Source organism: Zootoca vivipara, chromosome 11, assembly GCF_965207765.1.
Source record: "Zootoca vivipara chromosome 11, rZooViv2.hap1.1, whole genome shotgun sequence".
Taxonomy (NCBI): Eukaryota; Metazoa; Chordata; class Lepidosauria; order Squamata; family Lacertidae; genus Zootoca; species Zootoca vivipara.
In genome coordinates this window covers 19,929,794-19,937,353 of record NC_142594.1, presented here as the reverse complement: position 1 = coordinate 19,937,353, position 7,560 = coordinate 19,929,794, and the positions used below count along the sequence as shown (strand labels likewise).

General features: G+C 38.5%; 1 protein-coding gene across 3 annotated transcripts in view; it reads right to left on the bottom strand.

Moving 5' to 3' along the window:
• SATB1 (SATB homeobox 1) overlaps positions 1-7,560 on the bottom strand; it is a 116,705-nt gene that overhangs the window by 108,097 nt on the left and 1,048 nt on the right. The window lies entirely within an intron of this gene.

Below are 7,560 nucleotides of genomic sequence, written 5' to 3'. Positions count from 1 at the left end.
GAAAGCAAAACCCTTAGGTGCCACTTTCAATTTCTCTGGTTCCTTAAAGCTCAATGATAGCTTTCACCTAACCCAAGATTAATTCAATATCCACAGCAGGAACGCCTCGACACTTAACTTGGTGCAGATATAAAGTTGCGCAAGTTTCTAAATGAATCATGCAGTTCTCTAGCTGAAATTTTCTGGAATCCCTGAGTATGTAAGTCTAACCATTATACAGAAATGCTTCTTTCAAATGTGATGCCCTACATGGCTAACTAGTGTAATCTACAGCAAGTCTCTGTTGTTAACTCTGCCCATTGGATAATGAAGTATAGGTAGCCAAATTTTCTGTTAAATCAAATTCTTAGACAATATTCCAGTTTATCATTTTGGAATGTATGTATGTATCACTTCACAATCTATATTAATAACCTTAATATGCAAAACTGCATAAGCACATTGCAGCAAAATATACACCGCATATGCGCAGGTCGCCTTTCTTCAATTGTAATGCCGTAGGGACTTCTGAACTGGGTTAATACATTTGAACCGTGACGTGCCATATATTTGCAACTGAGATGTCTAATAGCATGTTTTCACAAGTGACTGTAGTCTGTATAAGAGCTCCTTAAATATAAAGAGAATCGGCGAGAAGTGAATTTTCGCAAGGGAAAAAAATGCACAAAGATTTAAGAAAGACTGTAAACTACGTTAGATGTTTATCTATACATAAGAGACAGGTGTCGCACAAACAGGAAAAAAAACCCCATGAAGCCAAACGAGAAATTTTTAACTCCCAACGTCCATCTGTTAAATTTGAATTCATGCATAACTGATTATCCATGACTGATAAGTTATTTTCTACCCCTCCTTCAAGTATCTTAACACAGGTGTTTAAATATTACAAGCTAAATCGCCACTAAAAGAAGAAGGTATCTCAGAAACTCTTAACAGCAACACAAGGATTAACAAACAATAAAATGACATGCCATTTAATAGAGGTGACCCAACTTTTTTTAAAAAAAAATGTCAACACACATGGATATTAAATATTAATAAGCTATTCTGTTATTGTAATAATAAGGTTAAGTAAGCTTCTCCATACTAAAAAGAAAGGGAGGAAAAGCATTAGGAATATTTGAAAGAGACACAGAGATGAGAAGCAGAGGCATAAGGAAAATATGTCAACAATAAACAAGAGGAAATGAAAAAGAAGGAAAAGATGAAGGTGGAAACTAATCTCTGTGTGTCATTATGACTGCCAGAGTACTGCCAAAGAAGCAGCATCCTTTTATTTCAATTTTAATCATTTCTGAATTTTAATACCCTGCTCCTTTTGTAATTCTCCTGGCATTCCCCATATGCATCCACCCCAGCCAAAACACCAGTGTAAATTAAATGGCACACAAACCACATCACTGATGTAGTTCTCCCAATCACGTGACCAAAAGCAGAAAAGGCAAGTCTGTTTAAAGTCCCTGTGGACTACTAGCCAATTAACTGACTTAGCGTTCCTCGCTTTCTTTAATTTTAAAAAGAAGGCCAGTGGTTAACACACGTAGCTGTTCACAAAAAAATAAATAATAAAGCAAGCCCGTACTAATACAATAATCAGTGACCATCAGGGCCTGGAAAAATGAGTTTGCTCTCACTGGCACTAAGGAGCATCACATGATTATTTAATTACAGCTCTAATTTTTGTCTCATGGATGGCAACATATCAACAATTAATAGGGCAAATAGAGGAGACTGCATTTTTAAAGCGACAGAACCTATATGTGAAACACACAGCCTGAAAAATACAACAGGCAAATTTAGGGAATCTTTTTCTACGTAGCTTGATGTCTTTATTTAACAACTACATAAGACACATGCACACTAAACCCATTTTGCTGGTATGGTGTTGTGGCTTTCATTTTGATTTTACTTAAAGGTCACTAGAAAAGAAGCTTTGGGACAATTAAGGTACATTTTGAAACACAGTGGTCATATTAAACATCATGCAAGAGCTCATTTCCATCACCGAATGGGTAGCTCAACTACAGCAGGTAATGAGATTACAGGTTCAGTGGAAATGAAAACATATGGTTACAAGATGATCACACTTCGAATCGTGCCCAGGGAGCTCTAGGAAGGCACTACCGATCCAATCCAAATAACTTTATTGTACTGGCCAATGCACTCACCCTGTCAGCGGATAAGCCAAGCTTCAGCCTCAACACAGCCAGACAACTGCATTGCACAACTGTCAGGCTGTGATGTTATGAAGGTCTAATTGACAACAGCTTATCAAATGGCTTTCACTGATTTAGCTGCAGCATGAATTGAAGCTTCACACTTGTATACCTCTGCTGTCTCTCGTGCGAATTGCAGGTATTAGATTTGTATGATCATATAGGCATAGCTGCCTTTTGTGGACCTGAGCACTTCCAAAATGGTCATCAAGTAGGTATGTTATCCACCCATCAGTCTAGCATATTAGTGCTTCTCACATTGATTCATGTTTTGTCTAGGCCTGCAATACCCGTGTGATGTCACAGGTCACATGGCACAGCACTGATACCTTATCAGTCTGAATTTTTCTCTGCCAGACTGGTTTATAGGGTCAGAGCCATAAAACTGATAAGGACAGGGAATTAGGCCAGTGAATCCTGAGAAATGACACTGATTTTTTTTAAACGTGAAAGCTGGATTTTGATTGCTTTGGGGGAACTTTATGCTTTTACAGCTAAACAAAGGCACCAACTCTTTTCTGCCACCATATAACATGTTTTAACATTATATTTTTCAGTTTTTCCAAATTAAAATTAAAAATTGTCCTGTTAGTGAGCTGAAATTTGTTTGTAACAAGCAGATATCTTCATATATTATACTAAATATACATCCTTTGCATACTTTAACCACTGAAAAAGGTTCTCGGTTGCAAGGAAATTCTTTACACCTTGGTTTTCTCTTTACATAATTATAGCCACAATGTTTTGCCATTATACGGCAGTGTGCCATTCACCCCAGAAATATCTGAACATTTTCCAGATAAAGTGTATACAGGTATGCCTCAATCCCACCTGTGAAACCAAGCCTAGCAATATATTTTGTCCCTAGTGCTACCGTGGACCCCAGGAATGCATTGGGGGAAAAGGTTTCAGCGGAGCAATCAAGGGATGTACAAAACCTGTTTTACGAGTTGCATGTAGCCTACCTGAAAATACGGTAAATTGTGTATGTGAGAATCCAAGGTCACTGCTTCAAGAGCTTAGTATCCAGTCCTTTAACAGAACTACAAAAATATCGATAAAGGTGTAAAATCTATAAATAGACCTTGGCAATGTGAATGCTACTGTATCTTACCGTGAACTTATATTTGGAGTCAACTCATTTACAACACAATCTGACGCATGCCTACTCAGAAAAAAATGTCCTATTAAGGTCAGCAGAATTTAATCTTAAGGATTGCAGTTGTACTCTACCTTAGAAAAGCGTGGTTTCATTAAGTCATACTCAGAGTTGACACATTTAAAATCATAACTAACTTAAGTCTATTGGTCTACTGTGTCTTAGTCAGATATAACACTTAAGTCAACAACAGCAAAACGGAAATTAACAGTAAGATGTACGTATGCCACAGTCGAACATTCTACATCATGTGTATTACACCTAACTTCTTCAGGTTTTATTTCTGATCTCAGGTTTTCTAGAATTTAACTTGACTTGTGTCCATAGAATTACTCCTGATTCAACTTTGTGCAGTACTCTAAAAATATTGTTTTGGCATAGCTGAGTTTGGTAACAGTAGTCTCAACTTATGTGCCATTTAGAAGCCTATGCTATGATTAGTATTCTTGGAAAAATTTAACTTCTACCCACTGATGTGAAAGTAGATGTTGGTAGGCAGCCACCACGCAGAAGTCAGTAAATACTTTAGCAGATATTCTGCAATCTATTTAGGAAGGAACTGTGGCGAGCCTGCAAGTTAATAGCACTTCTTAGAAAACCCTGAAATAGTGACCACTGTTTCTTCTGTATTCTCTGTATAAGAGTCCATGAATTCTGTAGGCTGCAAATGTAGCCATATTTCCTCAGTAGTAAGTCTTACAGAATTCAATGGGGCTTACTCTCAGATAAGTTAATACCACATCATAATTCACTAAAAGGTATAACAGCTAAAAAGTATTTACACCTGAAGCATGATATTGAACTTTATTTCACAAATTCTGAACATATTAAGTTCTTAAATAAAGTTAAAGCGTGCACTTTTAACTTCTTTAGCAATCAAATTTGTAAGTATCTTTTGTAAACGAGAGTGACTTCGTTGTGAGTGAAGCTCTTTAAAATGCACTAGACTGCGTAGTGACAGATTTGCAGAACATTTTCCCTCACATACACATATGTGCTTTCAGTTATTAATAATATGCTTCTGCCCTTATAGTCAACAGCTCAAATGGATGCTGTGTGCAACTTGCTATGCATATTACTTTTCAGAAACAGCATCTTATCCTGTCTTTACTGTATAAAACTAAATAGTGCTTCTTTAAAATCGGCACCAGCCTGCCTCAGAAAGCAGCATGGAGTTTTCCTTTAAGTTGCCCCTGGCCCTAATGATAAAACTTTCCCCCCCATATGTAAACAAGGAAGACTCAGTTGCCATGGATAATACTGCCAGGTTGATATTAAAATGAAATCGGGAGGTAGCATTAAGGAACATTAATGTACTTGACTTCAGAAATGCCAACAGAACTATCCATTCTGTTCCATAGCTGAGCTCAAAAGGGGAAATCTCTCAGCTGCCCAGGTAGCTAAAGACTTGAGGCTTGTGTCTTAAACACAGAAGTATTCCATCAACCCTGTAAAGGACTGGTGCTTTAAAATGTGATGATGGCAGTTAGAAATGTGAAATATTTCAGCAGACATTTAGAAATATGGAAGAATCAAGACGTAATGGAGCTTGTAAAATACACACTATATCTACTAACAAGAAGAAGGGAATTTATTTTATGTTTAATGTTTAATTAACATGTAAGCAAATATGTATTTATAAAATTAGTAGCAGCTGGGGCTGTTTCCCTAAAAAACAGATATATTTTCAATGTAAGACTAGTCATTCTTAGAATGTAGCCTTCTGTAATAGTTTCTAATACAGATAAGTTACAAGTTCTTTACTACAGTATATATTAGTCACACTGAGAAACCAACCCAAGTTCTTCCTCACACATAATGTTAAATAAAGAAATATGCCATGATCTTGTGCTCTTCTATTCATTTCTTATTTTAAAAAATCTGGCAAAACTGTGCCTTTTCTAGAAATTGGAACAGTTAATATAGTGAGCTTTTCTGAATGCACGTTGAAGCATTCCAAAACTGAAATTATACATATTTAATGATTTCTCTGTACAAGTTATACAAGTGCTGTAGATTCCACCTGTCATTAGGGATTTTGCATTACAGGCATACCTGCAACACTCTGCAGGTATTGCTTCGCTTAGCAATATTTGTAATGATAAGATTTCTGATACGGAACAGGTGCTTGTCAGCTGACCTCATGGGCCTATAACACAAGTCATAACCTGGCATGCCAAAAACATTTTCTCTGTGTCAGATTCCAATTCAGCATTTGAATAATGTGGCACATTTTCTCCATCAGATTAATGTATCCTCACTGCATACAGGGATGATTCTACCATAACGTATGTAAGGATCCTGAACTTACTTTTCTCGTTAGAAGATACAGTACAAGATAAACCCTCTAAGGAATTCCTATGCAATTTAAAAGATCAATAGTTAAGCATATGAAAATGGAAAGTTCCTTTTTAGGCCCCATGAACCAAGCACATTCGATTTACATGCTTTGGCTTGAATATACTTATTTTAACGCAAAGAAATATTTTTAACTTCTGGGAAAAACAAAAGGAATGTTATGGCTTTGGATGTATATGCTACCATTTTATTAGTATATTTGGAACATACTTTGGAATAATTTTTGTTCATTAGTTATCTGATGCAAGGGGAAGAAACAACTGCAAATAATGACTTTACATAATGTGACACACTTTATATATCTAAGTATGCAAACACAGAATGCTTTCTTGTGTATCTGCATTTTTCACATTCTGCGTATATGTGCTGTTGTTTCTAATTGATAACTCATGTATTTGAAACACAACTAAGTGTCAGAACAGATTAGAAAAGCAAGTTTTATAACATGCCTAAGCTTATTAAGCTATATTCATGCATCTGCAGAACATGAATTGCTCCCCACATTTTCTATTCAAAACAATGGCCCAAATTAAGATCCTCATATCTAGCAATTGTTTCAAACACTCTCAAAGACACAGCGGGGGGGGGGGGGTTCCCCAGTCAATTCCTTTTGCCAACTAAAGTTGCAATTTTGCACATATTGTAACCTTTCTTAACAATGTGAGAAAAACAGAGTAAATATATTAAATTTGTTTCACAACAGATGCTTAGGTTGTTAATATTTAAGATGTCTATTCATGCTATTCCTGTCTGCACATTTGTCAAAAATGTAAGCTTGAATGCCAATGTTTGCCAGCAGAGTGGAGCAGACGAGTGTATGAATGTACAAGACCAAAATAATGCTCAGGAGAAATAAAGGTTGGCTTCTGAATCATCTCCTTCGGTCGGTTAATGCATCATATGCTTTCACCTTGGTATTCTTTACTCTGAAGTTAAGGATGTTCTGCCCAACAAATTCGCACTAGAACTACTAACCTGAATGAAACTTAGGCTGAAACTGCCTTCAGTAAGTAGCCACGGGATCTCTCCGCCACAGAAACTTCAGCTCAGGCACAAGTTTTAAGCTGTCACTGCCAAAGCTTTTCAGAGGCAGATCTCAAGAGATAGGGAGCTCAAGCGAGCAAACCGAATTCTGGCTCGGACTTTAAAGAACACCTAATTACTATGATACAACTTAATAATACATGCCTCGAGTGACTATGGTTCCGTGTGACCAACTAATGCTTTACGAGCGAGGGGGTGGGGGTGGGGGCTAGGAAAGGACCCTGTCGGGGCGACTTTTGGTGTAAGGTAAAGCGATCCAGCTGGCCCCTTCCGAAATTTCTCAGCGCAAGCTTCCCTTATAGGTTAATACCAAAAATGAAATTACATTTCCTCTTTGGCTCCTTTGATGCCGTTTCGGGGACCACCCAGTTCTTTAAAAGGAAATGGGGCAAAAAACAGCAGGATAGGATTCTGCCAGGGGAAAGAGGAGGACCTCACGTGGAGAGAGAGAAAGTACACCTGTGTGGGGAGCCGCCGCCTCCAAAGGTCACCGGCAGGCCAGTGGACGCCGCCGCAGCCCCTCACAAGAACTTCTGTCCTTCCCGCCAAGACGAACCTCCAGCTGACCTCTTCCCGGTCCTGCATCTTCCTGCTCTCCTTCCGCTCCCAGCAACAGCTCAGAACTAAGCCCTTTTAAAACTCCCTCACTTCCACGCGGCTGCGGCGGCGGAGCAGAGTGCGCCGCCGCCGCCCTTTCGCGCGCGCACACCCCTCTCCTGCGCCGCCGACTTTCCCCACCACCTCCTCCTGCTCCCTCGAGCATCCCCCCTGGCAAGCATCCCC